Source organism: Topomyia yanbarensis, chromosome 1, assembly GCF_030247195.1.
Source record: "Topomyia yanbarensis strain Yona2022 chromosome 1, ASM3024719v1, whole genome shotgun sequence".
Lineage (NCBI taxonomy): Eukaryota > Metazoa > Arthropoda > Insecta > Diptera > Culicidae > Topomyia > Topomyia yanbarensis.
The window spans coordinates 162,913,468-162,931,571 of NC_080670.1; the positions used below are offsets into that span (position 1 = coordinate 162,913,468).

Genomic DNA, 18,104 nt, shown 5'->3' on the forward strand with positions numbered 1-18,104 from the left:
GGAATTTTGGGCGGAATTTCAAGCTGTATTTAACGTGGGATTTCGCACGATATTTCGTAAGGAATTTGACGAGGAATTTCAAGCGGAATTTCGCAAGGAATTCCATGGGGAAGTTTCCACGGAATTTCGCACAAAATTTCATGTGGATCTCGCAAGATATTTCGCCCAAAATTTCACCCATAATTTCGCGCAAGATTTTGCACGGAATTGTGCACGGTATTTCGCACAGAATTTCGCGGGGAACTGCGCAAGGAATTTTGCACGGAATTTTGCACAGAATTTCGCGCGGAATCGCGCATGGTATTTCGCATGGAATTTCGCCCGAAATTTCGCGCGAAATTTGGCACAGAACTTCGCACTTCGTGGAGAATTCTGTACGGAACTTCGCAAGAAGAATTCTCCCGAAATTTCGCCCAAAATTTCGCATGGAATTTCGCGCGGAATTTGCGCGAATTTTTGCACAATAGTTCACACGGAAATTTCGCGGAATTTTGCACGGGATTATGCACGGTATTTCGCGCGGAATGTCGCACGAAATTTCGCATAGAATTTCGCCCAAAATTTCACACGGAATTTCGCGCGGAATTGCGTACGGAGTTTCGCGTAGAATTGCGTATGGAATTTCGGACCGAATTTCGTATTCGCCCGAAACTTTGTAATAATCTTCGCACGGAACTTCGTGAGGAGATCTGCACGGATTTTTGTACATTATTTCGCACAGAAATACGCACGAAATTTCGCACGGAAATTCGCCCGAAATTTCGCACGGTATTTTACCCAAAAATTTCACGCGGCATTTTGCACGAAAATTCGCGCGAAATTGCGCACGGCATTTCGCACGGAATTTTGCGTGAAGAGTTCTTACGAAATTTCGCCCAAAATTTCGCATGCAATTTCGCGCGGGATTTGCGCGGATTTTTGCGCATTATTTCACACAGAAATGCGCACGAAATTTCGCCCAAATTTTCGCACGAAATTTTGCTCAAAATTTCGCACGAAATTCCGCACGAAATTTTGCCCGAAATTTCGCATTGAATTGCGCGCGGTATTTGCGCGGACTTTGGCATATTATTTCGCAATTTTGCGGGGAATTTCGCACTGATTTTCGCAAGGAATTACACGCTGAATTTCACCCGGAATTTCACGCAGATTTTTGCATCAAATATCGCACGGAATTTCGAATGAAATTTCATGAAGAATTTCGCCCGAAATTTCCGCGCGAAATTTTGCACGGAATTGTGCATGGTATTTCGCACGGAATTTCACGGGGAATTTCGCCCTGATTTTTGCACGAAATTTCACGCGGAATTTCACGCGGAATTCCACCCGGAATTTCACGCATGGAATTTCATGCGGAATTTCGCCCGAATTTTCGCGCGGAGTTTCGCACCGAATTTCGCGCGGAAATTCACACGGAATTTTGTGCGGTATTTTGGCGTAATTTCGCTAGCAATTTCGCGCGGAATTTCGCGCGTAATTTCCTGTGGAAATTCAAGCGAAATTTCTAACAGAATTTCTCACGGAATTCCGCACGAAAATTCGGACTAAACTTTACGCGGAATTTCGAATGGAATGTTGCGCGGAACATCGCGCAAAATTTCTCACAGAATTTAAAGCGGAATTTCGCACGGAGTTTCGGACGGAATTTCGCACGAAGTTTCGGGCGGAATTTCGCACGGAATATCGAGCGGAATTTCGTGCGGAATAATTTCATGCGAAATTTTATGCGCGATTTCAAAAATTTTCGAATGGAATTTCGCGCTGAATTTTACATTGAATTTCGCCCGGAATTTTGCACAGCAGTTAGCACGGATTTTCGCACCGAATTTCGCGCGGATTCATGCACGGATTTTCGGACGGAATTTTGCACGCGCAGTATTTCTACCGGAATTCTGTTTAGAGGGTCTCTAAAGTGTTGAAAAACACATCATCTTTACCATCGAATTTGTTTGTCAATTTTCATTAAAATCGAAGAGGGGACGTCACTACTCGTAAACACCTCTATCTAACTGGTGCAAAATTTGTGCTAGTGTAGGTGTATCGTCTTACTGTCTCCAAGTTGGTGCTGATTACGAGTGAGAAGAGAACCCTAAAACATGTATTAGTCTCGTTTAGTTGATGATAAATTTTTCCACTCCCTCGCAGCTTCCAGATCCATCGCGGATATCTTATATGGCCTATGAATGCATGGCTGACTCATTTCATTTGATTTTTGTTAGTGTTTATGAATTGTTCAGGAAGGTAAACATTAATCAGCTGATGATTCAAAGCCTAAAATAACAACCAAGGGGTTCTAAGATGTAAAGTTGCTCAGTTTTCTGTTTTTGAGCAACTTGTTAATTTTTTTCGGGCAGCAATGAAACTGCCACCTTAAGCAAGAAAAAATTTAAATAAGCGGAAAAAACTGAACAGTCGTAGAAGAACAAAATCACCCATTCTACTCTATCAACTTCGATGCAAGTATCAAATCAGACTCTAAGCTTCCAGCGAATTGCACTTGTATTTTTCAGTTTACGATTAAATTCCATGTATATCATTCATCGAATCAAATCGTTCCTTACAGCAAATTTGTTCAGTCTTCGATACCGACACGAGAGGAAATTTAATACGACACGTCCTGTATCCATTCATCAATCCGTAGAAATCCGCTCCCGATCCAGGAAAGCCAAATCCAATCGCTTCAAAATCCATTAATTTCTCAGCACCATTTCCAATTTTCTCGCCACAATTGAACCTTGATTGATTATCCCTCTACAGTTCCGACTTCGGTTGGTTCTCGGCGGGTCCTACCTACTTCGATTCTAGATTGATTTTCCTCACCGTATCATTAGCCATTTCGCTTTGGATCTGATTCGTTCCGATTAGTGCGGCAGCCGGGTTGCCAGCCGTAGCAATTTAACCGATTGAAAACCATTTTTGGCGTTCGTTGGTGAAGTTGCGCCACGCTTCCTATACCATCAGCAATGCTGATTGGAGTGAAAACAAATCAATTGGTCCACCGCCGAGCTCCCATCCAGGCCTCCACTATGGTAAGCAAGAGTCGGGAGGTAAAATCCGTCCTCCGACAATAAATTCTAATCGCCTCATAATAGAGTTTTATCTGTGCAATCTTTTATTTGGACCACTTGCACAAAAGCGGTATGTTTTTCGTTCGCCCTGGCCCTTCGGAATGTATGCAGTGTGTGCTACTGAAAGAGAGAAATCGCGCTAAATCTGGCTTACAGTCAACCGAGAAGTAATAAATTTTTAAAAGGTTTTTTTCCTCGTCGAATGGTCTTTTGTTGGGGCTGAAGTAGATATCTTTTTGTGTGCTGAAAACATTTCGCCCTCGTGTTAATCGCAGATTTCTGCTTGATGCGTGCTCTCCGCCCCGGCATCAGTCCGTGTCCGTGTGGTGCGAAGTGTGATCCGAAAGCTGAAAGCGATTGAAGCGAATTGAAATTTATTAAATTTTTACGAGTCTTTGATGCGCGATACACAGATATTATAGCTTTTTAATGACTTTATCCGAATGTTTTTCATTCAATTTGAGTGGTAAGTGCAGTTCAATTCATAATTGAAAATAAAACGATTGCTCCGCACGGAAATACAGTAAGAATAAATTATCTCCGTTGCAGTCCAAATTAAGAAATATTATTTTAATTTATGGTTACTATCAAAGGAACGTTATTCCCACATAACTCAATTCGGCTCAATATTAAAGAGCCACTCATTTCCAACATTGACCTCTTTCTTCAACTTGCCACCCAGCCGAAAGGAGGACTAAACCAGTCAGAGAATTTATGTTCAACATATTGAAAACCCTGCTCAGCCAGGCTTGCGAACCCATTCTCGCCTCAAGTTACCTACACTTGGTAACTGTAACTAACCGGCTATCCCATCCTCCCGTTAGCCAACCGTCTCATATTTTCCCTCACACGAATACCACACTGAATCTTCCAGTAAGTAAGTCAGCATAGTTGGAAAACTTATAGCTCTCACTTGGCAGATTCCATCCCGTTTGCTTCCTAAATCAAAATCTGTCCTAAGAGTGTGAAGTTGGCCCTGTCTCTGGGTCTGCACCATCACCATCACCAACCAACCGCCACAGCAATTTCGTATGTGAACGCTGGGTGACACTTTAAGAAAATATGCGATCCCCTCTTGTCTGCACGAGAGTGCTGGAACACACACACGCAAACGGAATAGAACGATGAAATCACGCAAGAAATGAGGGTCCTTAGAAAGATAAATTTCTCACCAATATCGGTCCGAGCGGAAGATTTATTCTCACATGACGATAGGAGGATAGTCTTGTAGATCGCTGTAGAGGTTAGGTCCCCGGAGACTGACAGGAGCCGGGTGCCGCGGGGGCACTAGTCAGTGTCAGTGTTCCTATATCATTATGGCACTAAATCTATGCTTGTACGATTCTACCACATATATATTTCAGGAGGTAAAATCAAGCAGTGTGACTGACTCTGTAGTTCGATATTTGATTCTAATTGATTTGAATGTTTTGGATTGCTGATTGTTAGATGCTCTTTCGCAGATTTCGGACCGACAATAAATATGTGAATTATATTTGCAATATTCGACTGAAATGATAACTCAGGAATAAAATGTTTCGGCTGTGCAGTTCATTAAATTAGTTATGGAGATTTGTTCGAGTTACTCTCATCAGAATCCGACATTAACTTGGTGGCAAGACTAAGCTAGCGCTGGATTGACGCTAGCTCCAAAAATGTAGATACTATTTGTGTTTCTGAGCAAATCCCTTTCCTGCGTGATGTCCCGCAAGAAATGGAGTTCTGATTAGCTGATGAGAATTATTGAATTCGAAACTTGGTAGGGTGATGAGCCTATTTGCGCCATGTTTCTATTATCACCATACCCATTTGAAACCGTTGGTTAGAGCAGTGTCTGTCATCTTTGTTCAACGCATTGAGTCAAATGGTAGCGCAACAATAGGGGAACTCGATTCGAGTTTTCATTGTGCTCAAACACGAGAATTTTACTGTTTTCAACACATTTGTGTTATTATATTGGTTCTTAACAACGAAGCAAAGCGGTTGATGCCAATTTTTACGCATTCCATTGATTGTAAGGCAAGAAATTACCGAATTAGTGAGGCACCTTGCTTAGTATGGTGAAAATAGGCTCATCACCCTATGTCTTAGTAACTGGATTAACATCTTTTCGCATCCGACAGTCTCCGCATACAATTCATGACTGAACTACAATAATTAATAAACAAGATGTCATCATTCATTGATAACAAGCTTTTTTTTCTTATTTATTGTAAGGTTTTCAAAGATTCAAGAGTGCGTTGGCATTGCATGGGACTCACTAACAGGCATAACCACTAAAGTTATCATAGGAGACTGATTATATTTTTATGCATTCTTCTGTTGACAAAGTTTCCGCATTCAACCTTGCTTGAGCCATTAAATTGCTCAATTTTTGAGTCACTTATCACCCGGATTTCCTCTTGTAATCCACCATTTTCTGCATACCTTAGGCAATTTGCTCTATGGCGTTTTTGAACCTTTTAACTCCGAAGATTTACTCGAACTCCCCGGTGTCGAATCGATGCAACATCGACTGAGAGTTTCCGGACGGCGGAATTTTTCACGATACCATATTTTGTAGAGCGGACAAGGCCGAAACATTGCACAAATAATAAGGGACTTTCATTTTGTGCAACAATACTTCCATAGCTTCCAAGCTGGTACTGTTGAACGCGTGTTAGACGATGTTCTCGCTGCCATCGTGTAGTACCGATGTTCTCTCCTTTTCTCCGTGGACATTTTCTCTGTTCTCTCTTCTGGAAGCAGCTGTAAAGCAGCGCACATGTTTCCAGCTTGAGCATGAGCTTGTGCGCCCACCCCAGGCTGCTACTCCGTTATCTATCTGGACTAGCTGAAGTTGCACAGGGAATCAGTAGATAATTATGCTTGGGAATAGCGAAACATCTTTCAATGTGCAATTCCTGGTAATCCTAAAGTGTTTATTGATCAATACCGGCGCCGGTCAGGCCCGAACGTAGATCGCGGAAAGAAAAGGGAAGGAATGTTAGACACGGAGAGCAGTGGCGGCGCGAGGTGTTTTGCCGCTCGGGGCCAAAAATTAAATTTGCCGCCTCTTCTATAATGAATTTTTAAGAATTCGATTATTTTCCACCTATTCATATGAAACAAATATGATAAAAGTATTAGAAAATGTCTGCATAAAAATCGTCACACTTCTTCACATTTTATTGCCAATATTTTGTTCTTAATATTCATTGTGAAGCCATCACTTGTTTATATATTATTAAATTTTTAAATCGTATCTTTCTTACTTTCGATTCATGCAAAGGTTTTACCCTTTTTGTCTATGATTGTTGAAAAATTCAGTTTGTTACCGTTTTTCAGTTGATATTTTTCGGTGAAAAATAATCAAAACCACAGTTTACCGTATACGTTTCGATTTCCCCCCAGCGACGGCAAGGCGCGTGAGTGAATAATTCTGAGGATGGCTGAAATTAAATAGGGAAGTAAGCTGAAATGTAAACGGTAAACTGTGGTTTTGATTAATTATCACCGAAAAATATCAACTGAAAAACGGTAACATTCATGAACGGTGACTAAAACCTGGAAACAAAAATTGAGTTTGGAAGCTGCATTGTATAAATATTTCCGGCTTATCATTTCACATCACAAATGCATTTTGGTGATAATCTATTAAATTTACCTGAAATTGATTTCTTAGAACAGTGGTTTTAAATCTTTTTCGTTCAACGTATCTCTTTCTGAAATTTTTTTGCCATCATAACCCTGTCAGAAAAAAAAAGATTTTCAATTGAATGAAAACATTAACTTTACAATCAGAAACCTGTTCCTGAGCACTCACAGTAAGTATTTAAATTTATGACACACTGAAACGATATATGAAGACAAACATCCGACGGGAACGTATCAGGAATCAGAATATACTGGCTTAAATGGCACGTTCCCTGTATCAAATACAAATTAAATACACCAAGGTCCCATACAAAAGGGGCATCATTTTTTGGCTCATCGAAGAAACCAATTATGCTACCCAATTCCTATGATTTGTCTTGACAGCTTAGAGATGTCAGAAAACAACTAAACTGGCAACGCCAGCTGATCAAAGCATGCTGGTGGTCTTGTTTCATTTTCATTTGGTTGTCAAATGTGAAAAAACCATTGCAGATTCATAAAATGAAACGCAATTCAGATAATCCCGTTAAAATAGAGTTTTTACTCAAATATGGACGTCAGTTCATTGATTCTGCAGCTAACATAGAAGAAAAGTGTGAACAGGTGCGTTCATTAGATTGGATAGTTTCACCTGACATATTTTTAAAATCATCCCCTTTGTCATTCTTCGACAACCAATATAGCGTCGGGAAACCTCGGACGTTGAACGTTGGCGGAACATCATTGGCGGTGGCATCCATCCTCACGACAGAAACATCCTCGTCTTTTAGTTTAGTAACCAGTTCTTCATAGATCGGCGTTAGCTTCTTGCAATAGCCGCACCATGGAGCATAGAATTCCATTAAAGTGTCAACGCCGTTGTTGATAACAACATTGTCAAAATTTTTACCGACAGGTATTTTTACCGGTGCATAATTGATTTCTGGCACTGGTTCTGATTTGCCGTACGGTTCCAGGCTGCCTTCCTCCAGCGCGGTAGCAAAAGTTTGCAGATTTTCAACTCAATAAGGATAATTGCAAAAAATAATTACAGCGCAAATTCGTTAGTTGGGTGTTCGCTAGTTGGGCTGTTCGTTAGTTGGGGCATGCCCCAACTAAAAGACACTCTTATGTCAAAACTGAAAGTCAAAAACTGATTGACGTTTGAATGTCATTGATTTCAAGGGGTTCGTTGGCTGATTTCTGTGGCGATCCAGAAAAAATCATACTTTGAAATTCAATGGAATTTTATTTTTTGAATTCATATTTCGGAATGATTTTAGTGAAATAAATGTGTTAAATATTTCGCTTCTTCCATTCAGCATCAATTAGTTTGTGTCGCAGAGACATTAGTTTAGTAACTTTTGAAGGTCATCTCTGATGTATTCAATCACATTATACAATCTTTTTACTTTGTCACAAAAAAAACAATTTTAAACTGGATGGAAACAGCCAACTTTTGTGAATTGTAAAATATTTGTTTGTTTTTTATGAAAGAAAACAAAAAATCAGCGTTTCCCTTGGGTAATTGTTGTCAGCTGTCAGTTGCCTCAATTAACGGATACGATTCGCTAGTTGGGGCGCAGTCGTGACCCAACTAACGAATTTGCGCTGTAGTGCTTACCGTTACCAGCTTGTAAAAGCCATATCAAATCAATCATAGAACTTTAATCGCTTTTAATAAGAACAAAATAGCGTTCAACATACAGCTCTAATCACAGGCTTTTTTGCAATGCTCCATTTCAGGGTTCGCGATGGGAGATATCTACTAAGTTAAGTAAACAATGATTTGATACTTACGAGAACTCATCTTTCATGACGAACTTTTGATTTTTGCTATCATGAGCCAACGCCAGCGGTTTATCGCCAACATATAGTCATAGCCATATTCGTTTAGCTCGTGCAGGAAATCCTTGGCGATAACGACAGAATTGACGCGGCCAACAAATTTCTTTGCAACTTTCAGATCTGGTTACGACAATAATTAGTTCCTTTCGGATTCTTAACGTAATTCACAGCGTAGTAAACTACAACCAGAGGATTTTTGCAAACACTTGGCGAGTACGAACGCCATAAAGTCCATGGAAATCAAGTTTGACGAAACCGGTCAGCTCGTCCTTCGTCTTGTCACTGAACTTTACGAAATCATTTTCGTATTTGTTAGCCAGTTGCTTGGCACGGAACAAACATATCGCATCGGATTCACCTTGTTTGTCAAAAACTTCTTTGGCAATGCTGTGGCCGAATCGTATAGGTTCACGTTGACTATCCGCGTATTTCAGGAAGACACTCTTCAAGTCCAATTCTTTCTGGAAGAAATCGACATCGCTGATTTCTTGTACTTTCATAAAAGCCTCAAATTCATCTAGTGTTGGCAAATCCTTGGAAGCTTGTTCCACGATAGATTTCATATACTTCGCGATCCATGTGGTCCATTATTCTTATTATTCAGATTCTTGAACACGGCTATGTGGCATAGCCGCATTAAACTAGATTCGCCCAAAGCCTTACTTTCGAAGGCACAATAATCCCATGAGCAAGGTTAGTAGGTGCAACTTACTTTTCAAGCTTACTTATGAATTGTTAAAATTTTCGCTTTCCGCCCCTTTTTTATGAATCAAAGCTAAACTAGCATATTCCTAAAAAACAGGTTTTTTGCTTACAAGGGAAAAAGTACCTAAAGTAACCAATTACCCATCATCTTAGTACACAAAATAGAGCGAACAATAAATAGTTGTCATTATAAATAAAAATCAAGTATTTTTGGGATTGGCTGTTATTTTTTCAATTTGAAACACAGGCTTTCATTTGTTTTTTACAAAAAAACTTGATTTCAATATTTTCGTATGTATTAACCTTCTGCTCATGTTTGAATACAATAATTCCAAAAGGTATCAGATATCAGCACTAATATCAACCAATTATCCATTACTAGCACTTTGATGGTCGATATCAAGTAATCTCTGCTGATCGATTATGGCAGTAGTTTGCTTCATGTTCGCTGACTCAATCGGAAAAAAAACTCTACTGCATCGGAAAACGTATTCGAATTCGATAAGAAATGATCGAAGACAATTTCTACACGATTAGCCAAATTTGTTCCAGTTCATTGTTTCTATTGTTTGTTTTGCGAAATCGCAAGGCTTGTCATTGATGTGCCCCAAATATCTGTATATTGTTATTTCTGGGTCTAAGTCCAACCAGTCTGGTGATTTACCGCTCAGGAAAATTACTTTAGGTCGCAATGTGCGCAGAAATCTGAGAGCAGAGTTCTGATTCAATGCTGTAGTCACCTCGGTCCGTTTTGCGCTATTAAGCTACCAGATAATAGTTTTAGTATTAAATTATATAAATTTCATGAACTTTACTCACCATAATTTCACCACACTTACGAATTCATAGAATTTGTTAAAACTCTGACTCTTTTACGCTTTGCTAGATAATAAACAGTATCTATGGTGATATTTGTCCGGTTTATAGCGGTGCCAGTTTTCTATACATTCCATCAAAGTACACTGTCACTGTGACACTGTACTCGATGTACCAATAGGGTATAGTAAAACGTGTCCTCGAAAAATCGTCAGAGCATTCCGTATTAACATATTTGTATTTGCCTGTATGTAGTCAGGGATTTAGACTGTCTTCGACTACTTTTTCCATTTTTGATTCGTAGCAAAAAAGTCGTGTTTTTCGGGACCTTCAGCGCTAAAAACTTTTCTGCCCTGTCATTTTTAACCGATTTTCAATTTCTGTGTTCTGGAAAGAACGAGAAATGACCTTCCAAACAGTATGTGTTATATTTTTTACAATACTGTGATCATAACTTAACTGGCGCCATTCTCCATTTTCTACTGTGCTGCCGCGTATTGAACGCAGAATTCTTCTCTACAAACCGAGTAATCGATAACCTACTTCCTTCAACATCCAAGATTCATGGTTGTATAGAGCAACAGGGAATATCAGTGATTTGAATAAATCAAGTTTTGCGCGCATTCTTAGGCTATTGGTTTTTAGCTGACTACGCAAACCATGTTCGCAGCAACAACGTGCCTTTTTCCTTTGTGGCTAAAATCGTTATCATATATAACTAGTATTTGAAGAAGCAGCAGAGGACGAAGGCGGTATGGCAACGGATCTTGGAGAACGCGCAGAAGACGATAGGATACCGGCCCCTGATCAGTCAAAGAGAAGATCGGTCGGCTAAAAAACAACAAACCTGCCGGTATAGATTAAAATACGGTGGTGAAACACTGGCTAGAGCGCTGTACTGGGTAATCGCCAATATTTGGGAGCAGGAGATTCTTCCGGAGGAGTGGATGCAGGGTGTTGTTTGCCCAATCTGCAAAAAGGGTGACAAGTTGGATTGCTGCAACTGCCGCGCGATCACACTACTTAGCGCCGCCTACAAGGTCCTGTCCCAAATTCTTTGCCGTCGATTGTCACAATTTGCAAGGGAGTTCGTGGTGCACTACCAAGCGGGATTCATGGGACCAAATATTCGCAATTCGGCAGGTTCTGCAGAAGTGCCGCGAATACAACGTGCCCACACATCATTTGTTCATTCATTTCAAATCGGCGTATGACACCACCGATCGAGATCAGCTATGGCAGATAATGCACGAGTACGGTTTTCCGGATAAGCTAACAGAATTAGTCAAAGTGACGATGGATCGGGTGATGTGCGTTGTTCGAGTATCAGGAACACTCTCGAGTCCCTTTGAATCTCGAAGATGGTTAAGGCAAGGTGATGGTCTATCGTGTCTGCTGTTCAACGTTGTGTTAGAAGGTGTAATAAGGAGAGCGGGGATAGACACGAGTGGTACGATATTCAGGAAGTCCGTCCAGCTTCTTGGCTTCGCCAACGACATTGACATAATGGCACGGAAATTTGAGGCGATGTCGGAAACGTACATCAGACTGAAAGCTGAAACCAGCAGGATTGGACTTGCCATCAATGTTTCGAAGACAAAATACATGAGAGGAAGAGGTTCTAGAACTGTGAACCTCCCATCCCGAGTTCGGTTGACGGTGACGGATTCGAGATGGTCGACGAATTCGTGTATTTGGTAACCACCAACAATGATACCAGAAGAGAAATTCAGAGATAGATCTTGGCGGGAAATTGTGCCTACTTTGGACCCCGGAGGACACTCCGGTCGAACAAAATCTACAAGACGCTGATTAGACCGGTGGTCCTCTACGGCCACGAGACCTGGACTATGCTCGTGGAGGACCCACGCGCCCTTGGAGTTTTCGAACGAAAGGTGTTGCGTACTATCTACGGTGGCGTGCAGATGGAAGACGGAACGTAACGCAGGCGAGTGAACCATGAGTTGCATCAGCTGCTGGAAGAACCATCCATCGCGCATACCGCAAAAATATGACGTTTGCGGTGGGCTGAACACATCGTAAGAATGTTGGACGACGATCCGGTGGAGATAGTTCTTGAAGACGGGGCGCACAGCGAGCACGGTGGATCGACCCGATAGAGGACGACCTGCGGACCCTTCGAAGACTGCGAGACTAGCGACAAGCAGCAATGGACCGAGTGAAGTGGAAACGGCTTCTGCATACAGCAAGAGACAACAAAGCCTGAACGGTAAGGTAAGTCTTTGAAGATATGTATATGAATTCGTTGTACCGTACCCCATCGATTTCCACCTCGAAACCAAAACGACTATTACGTTCTCTACCAGCTACCATGTACCTTGTCTTGTCAGAGTTTATCGTCAGTCCGATTCTTGCAGCTGCCCTTTTAAAAGGTAACAATGTTTCTTGCAATGCTCTGCGATCAATACCAATGGTTTCGAAATCGTTCGCGAAGTCAAGAAGCATGTGAGATCTCGTGATGACGGTTCCGTTCCTATGCACATCAGATTTTCGTAACGCTTGATTTTATCCTATTCAACATCATACGAATCAGCTTAATCAGTTTTGTCGGGATACCACGCTCAAGCATTATCTGCCACAGTTCGTTTTGTTTTATTGTGTCGTATGCCGCCTCTAATATACAGAGATGGTGATTCCGCAAATTGTTTTCCCGGAATATATCCAGAATTTGTCGCTGGGTAAACATTTGGTCCCTCGTTAACTGTCCTTCTCGAAACCTGCTTTGATATTCGTCGACAAAGCATTCAGCCAACAGAACACGAGAAACTACCTTGTAGGCAGCATTGAAGATCATTATACCTCAGAAGTTTACAGCCCTTCTCCAAGATTGAGCATATGAGGCCATTCAACCAATCCGAAGGCATTTTTTCTTCCACGCATATCATCCCAATCACGCAGTGGATTGCTTCGCACAGCCAGTCACTCCTAATTTTTAGAAATTCAGCCTTTGTCGTTTTTAAGCTTTCGCATAACCTCCCGTCTAGAAATCCCTGAACAAAAAGAAATTGCAGGTTTGTTTACCCCTCGCTAATCGCCGGGTCTACTTTCTCAAAAAAATCTTCGGTCGAACAACGTTCGCTACCGCACAAAGCTAAACTTCTATAGAATACTTATTAGACCGTTTGTCTTATCTACTATGCTGGTACCTCAATTTAATAGGAAAAAACACTTCTCCAATGGAATTAAAAGATTGAAAATACAATGTATTCTTTATGAGTTAGAGGAATTAAAAGAAAAATAAATAGTTCACAGAAAAGTTCAATAATTCCGTAACAATTGAAATTTGATTATTCGTGTAGAATGAGAGATTCTTAACCATGGACCAAGCCACCTGTATATAATAAAACTCCCTGGTTTAATCCCAACAAATTAGTCTGCATACTCCCACTACTACCTTGCAATATGTATACAGTTTTGTTCTATCGCATCCATCATCCCGTTCCCCAACCTTTTTAATCGTCAATAGTTGCCAAAATGAAATAAATTGATTTTTATCGTGATTAATGAAACTTGAACAGTTACTAAAACACATTTATTGAGTAGGAAATGCCGCCCCCTGATTTTGCCGCTCGGGGCGGTTGCCCCCTTCGCCCCCCCCCCCTTAGCGCCGCCACTGACGGAGAGTGAGTCGGTGAAGGTGACCGGCGGGTAGTCGGTGGGTCTTTTATGCATTGCTACTGCCAGGGCTACTGCCTCTGCGGAGAAGACTGACTACGAGGAGGGTAGGCGAAAGGCGAAACCGCCCTCCAAGCCGCTGATCCCTGCTCCTACCCCATCGTCGGCCTTGGATCCATCGGTGAATATTTGAAGGTGGCGTAAATATTTCCGGTTGACTAGTTGCTGATGTAGTTAGGGTGGCCGCCTGTTTTGACGACCAGCGATAGGCTGTAGTCGATGTTGTGGCTCGAGTCGTTCCAGGCACGATGTCTCACCCGGTGTAGACGAGAAATGGGCGGTAGGAGGCTGTTTGCGTACTTGTAGTGGAGGTAGGTGGCTATGGACAGAGCGAAACGCTCGCCTCCCGATGTCTTTTCGAAGAACCCGATGATTCACCTGAATGGTGTTTCTGTGACTGCCAAGCGGCAGGGAAGAACTCCCGCCTCGATGGAGTCGCTGACGGCGGATTCGGGAGGTGCGCTTGGTAGCAGGTTGGAGGCTAGTCGGGCGGCTCCGTGGTATAGCGGGCCGAAGACATCGACCAGTCCGTCTAAGATGCAACAGGTCAATTCGATCCTGCTGTGGATTATGGCACCGCTTACATTGACTGCGGTTTTTCTGTTGTTTTAGGGGTGGCGGGAGCAGATCGTTCGGACTAACCGCTGTCGGCTCCCGCAATCCCTGCCTAGTGTGATGCCGAGCACTTGCGGCTCTTTCCAGAAGGGTATCTGAACCCCATTGAGTGGCCCTGGGGTTGGTGGGATGGAAAGATCCGCAGCAGTGAGTGATAGCATACTTAGAAGCAGCGATATTGATGTCAGTAGCCAGAGCCCATCGTCCGACAGCGTTGACGGCGACTTGTAGGGAGATCCGAGAACGGGAGATCGCTTTTCCCAAGGCAACTAGGATGATGTCGCCCGCGCAGAAGCGCAGTGGAAGTCGCTCAGGGATTGTGTACCTTTACTCTTTTTGGGAATTGGCACGATGTAGGAAAGTTTCCAGTCGTCTCGGAAGATTCCACCTTTCCTGATTCTATTGAAGGCATTAAGGTGTGCCCTATTCCCGCCTGGGGTAGACGTCTTAACATTGGGTACCCTATTCTGTCGGGGCAAACGATTTTCAGCGGAGTGTCCTGCAGGCGGCACTCAGGGGCGGCGAAACACTTTACGCCCGAGTGGGTAGAAAGCTTAGGGTGAGGGGTCCATTAGTAAGGATTTTTTTCCCTTTTCGTTTACATTACATTCACATTAAATCACGTTCGTTTATGCATGGAATTGTGGTACATCGATGTTTTCAAATGTGTGTAGTGCGAGATACATGCGTTGCACATCTAAATTTTTTGAAATGGTTAAAAATTTCGAGTGGGAAATTTTGAATTAGTTTCAAGTTTATATTAGTTTTAAACTCATCTACAATGTTTTTTACTAAACCGAAATTTCAGACCCCTCCCGATTTTTTTTCTGGATCCGCTCCTGGTTTGTAGTAGTGATTTACTTGTAGTTGTGCTTATTCTAATAGCCATATCCTTGCGTCTAACGAGTGAGTTTCAGTTCAACGATTACTATATTTGAGGCGATATAATGAGATATGAAGCGGTAATATACCACTCGTATTCGTAAGTTTTGCTAAGCATTCACCACGACGAATCAAAATGGCGATTAGCGTGTCAGCAAGTAGTTCATCTGCTGGATAGATGCATGATTCTACGTAAAACTCAATAATGCGTACCAAACGAATCTGTAATCGGTTAAAAACGTACCAATAATTTCGGTTATAAAACTTTCTTCGTGTACGTTACATGTCACTTTTAATAGCACAGTTTCATAGCTTGTGGTCTGGTTCTTTATTAAGTATTTGAATTTCAATACAGTTTTTGTTTCGTCCCCATCGTGCAATGCTTTACTCGATTTTAAAATCCAGTTAATCCGTTATCGATTTTCATTATCCTTGAAACAGGTTGTTCCACTATGTACAGCCGTTTTTTTTGCAGCATCCGTTGCCATAAATAACGATCAGCATCAGAAAAATCAGGATGTGAAAAGAATAATTTTTGCTCCGGCTCGATAGCATCCTGTGTGCACTTGACAGATGACATATTGTAATCAGCCGAAAAAAGTGAGATTTCACAATGGCATTTCGCCCTGAAAGGTGGGAGGTGGGTTCCGAAGCTGAAACCGGGTTGGTAAATTCGCCTCCATTTCTCGACTGAGTCTCAAAAAAGAATTCAATAAAAGTCGTCTCTGTCAAACCGATTCAGCATTCGACAGCAGGCAGACGACGGAAAAAAATCCAACATATACGTGGGTGCGGTCAATAAATAATGAATAGCGAATGAATAAAGATTGTGAATATTCATGATCCCGTAGTTATTGTACTGCACCCAACACATAAAAAATCAGTATTCATACATACTTCAATACGCATTACCGGCAATGTTTAGCATCAACGACTAGGGTGTGCCAATCTGAAGGCCGATTAAAAGCTTTTAATGGAGCGTTTACATCTTTGTTCGTGAGCGAGAACAAAAAATGCTACGATTGTGTTGTTTGCTTCCATCCTCGAAGAAAGTTCGCCTGCTTTCGTACTTTATACGAGGCACGTGTGCGCATATTTTTGTAAGAATGCTTCGGTAGGATAAGAGTAAATAAAAGTTTAATTACCAAGGCGACCAGCTTTCCCCACCCGCTGTTTTAATCTTGTCTCTGACAGATTCGCCCACTTCATTGCGAGGGCATTGATGTGGAAACATTCCACCGTTTTATGATGTAGGATTTTTTCCTGGATACATTCCCACATTTAGTAGCTTGTGTACTGCGATGATATTGTATTCGATGTCCATCTCGAACGCTGAAGTTGTGTATAAATTAACGATTTATTGAATGGTAACCAAGAAATCACTATGTTTGACTGAATTGACATCTGGTCATATAGAGATTTCCAAATGGCCGACATAGTTATGCCTAACGACTAACCGAAGCGCCAAAGCCATTTCTTAAGTGTTTCACACACAATAACGATTGTTTTCAAATCAAGCGAACGCTTTTGTCAAACTGCGGAAGATTCGTCCGCAATGTTTGAATCCGGGCAGGTTTACGATATGTATATTGACATTACAGAAGTTGTGGAATCCCTCTTGTGTTAGTGGTGATATGCACAAAACTCGGTTTTCGAATTCTCTGTCGAGGCACAAGTGTTTTTTTTCCAGCCCATGTAGTGTATAGTGTAGAGAATAAAGCTAATCCGCGTTCAAGGTTATCTTGCCAGTTCGGTTCGGTCCTCAGTCTTTTGTTCGCGTGTAAGGATTGAACAAAAACAATAGCCAGCTGTATAAGCTGGATCGGTTCGTCGTTGGACGTTTTAATAAGTGGTTTTTATCGTTCGTAACACATATATTGCTTTCTTCCGTCTGCGTGGGCGCTAATCCCGTAATTACCTTACCGTTTAGGCTAGAGCCGTGTTGTCTCTTGCTGTATGCAGAAGCCGTCTCCACTTCACTCGGTCCATTACTGCTTATCGCCAGCCTCGCAGTCTTCGAAGGGTTCGCAGGTCGTCCTCTATCTGGTCAATCCACCGTGCTCGCTGTGCGCCCCGTCTCCTTGTTCCTGTAGGGTCGCCTCCAAAGTCCACATTGTCGTCTATAGAACCTCTTCTTCTCATGTATTTTGTCTTCGAAACGTTGATGGCAAGTCAAATCCTGCTGCCTTCAGCCTTCAGTCTGATGTACGTTTCCGACATCGCCTCAAAATTCCGTGCCATTATGTCAACGTCGTCGGCAAAGGAAAGAAGCTGGACGGACTTCCTGAAGATCGTGCCACTCGTGTTTATCCCCGCTCTCCTTATTACACCTTCTAACGCAACGTTGAACAGCTGGAACGATAGACCATCACCTTGCCCTCTTCGAGATTCAAAGGGACTCGCGAGTGTCCCTAATACTCGAACAACGCACATCACTCGTCGTCTTGACTAATCGCGTTAGCTTATCCGGAAAACCGTACTCATGCATTATCTGCCAGAAGATCTCGATCGATAATGTCATAAGTCGATTTGAAATCGATGAACAAATGATGTGTGGGCACGTTGTATTCGTGGCACTTCTGTATAACACGTCGCATCGCAAATATTTGGTGCGTGGTGGTGCGGGAACCCATGAATCCCGCTTGGTAGTGCCCCACGAACTCCTTTGCAAATGGTGACAATCGACGGCAAAGAATTTGGGAGAGGACCTTGTAGGCGGCTCTAAGTAGTGTGATTGCACCTACGACCAAAGTTCTCACCGGGGTTGGTTACCCTATCTTCCCTAAGGTTGCTCATAGTTCCCGGCCAGTACCACGGGGAGGTAGAGATAGGAGTTGCTGGGAAGAGGCTCTGTCTTAC

At 42.2% G+C, this 18,104-nt stretch overlaps 1 pseudogene; it reads right to left on the reverse strand.

Annotated features, from left to right (window-relative positions):
- Positions 1-7,166: 7,166 nt before the first annotated feature.
- On the reverse strand, positions 7,167-9,109 carry LOC131676060 (protein disulfide-isomerase A3-like; annotated as a pseudogene).
- Between the last annotated feature and the right edge of the window lie 8,995 nt (positions 9,110-18,104).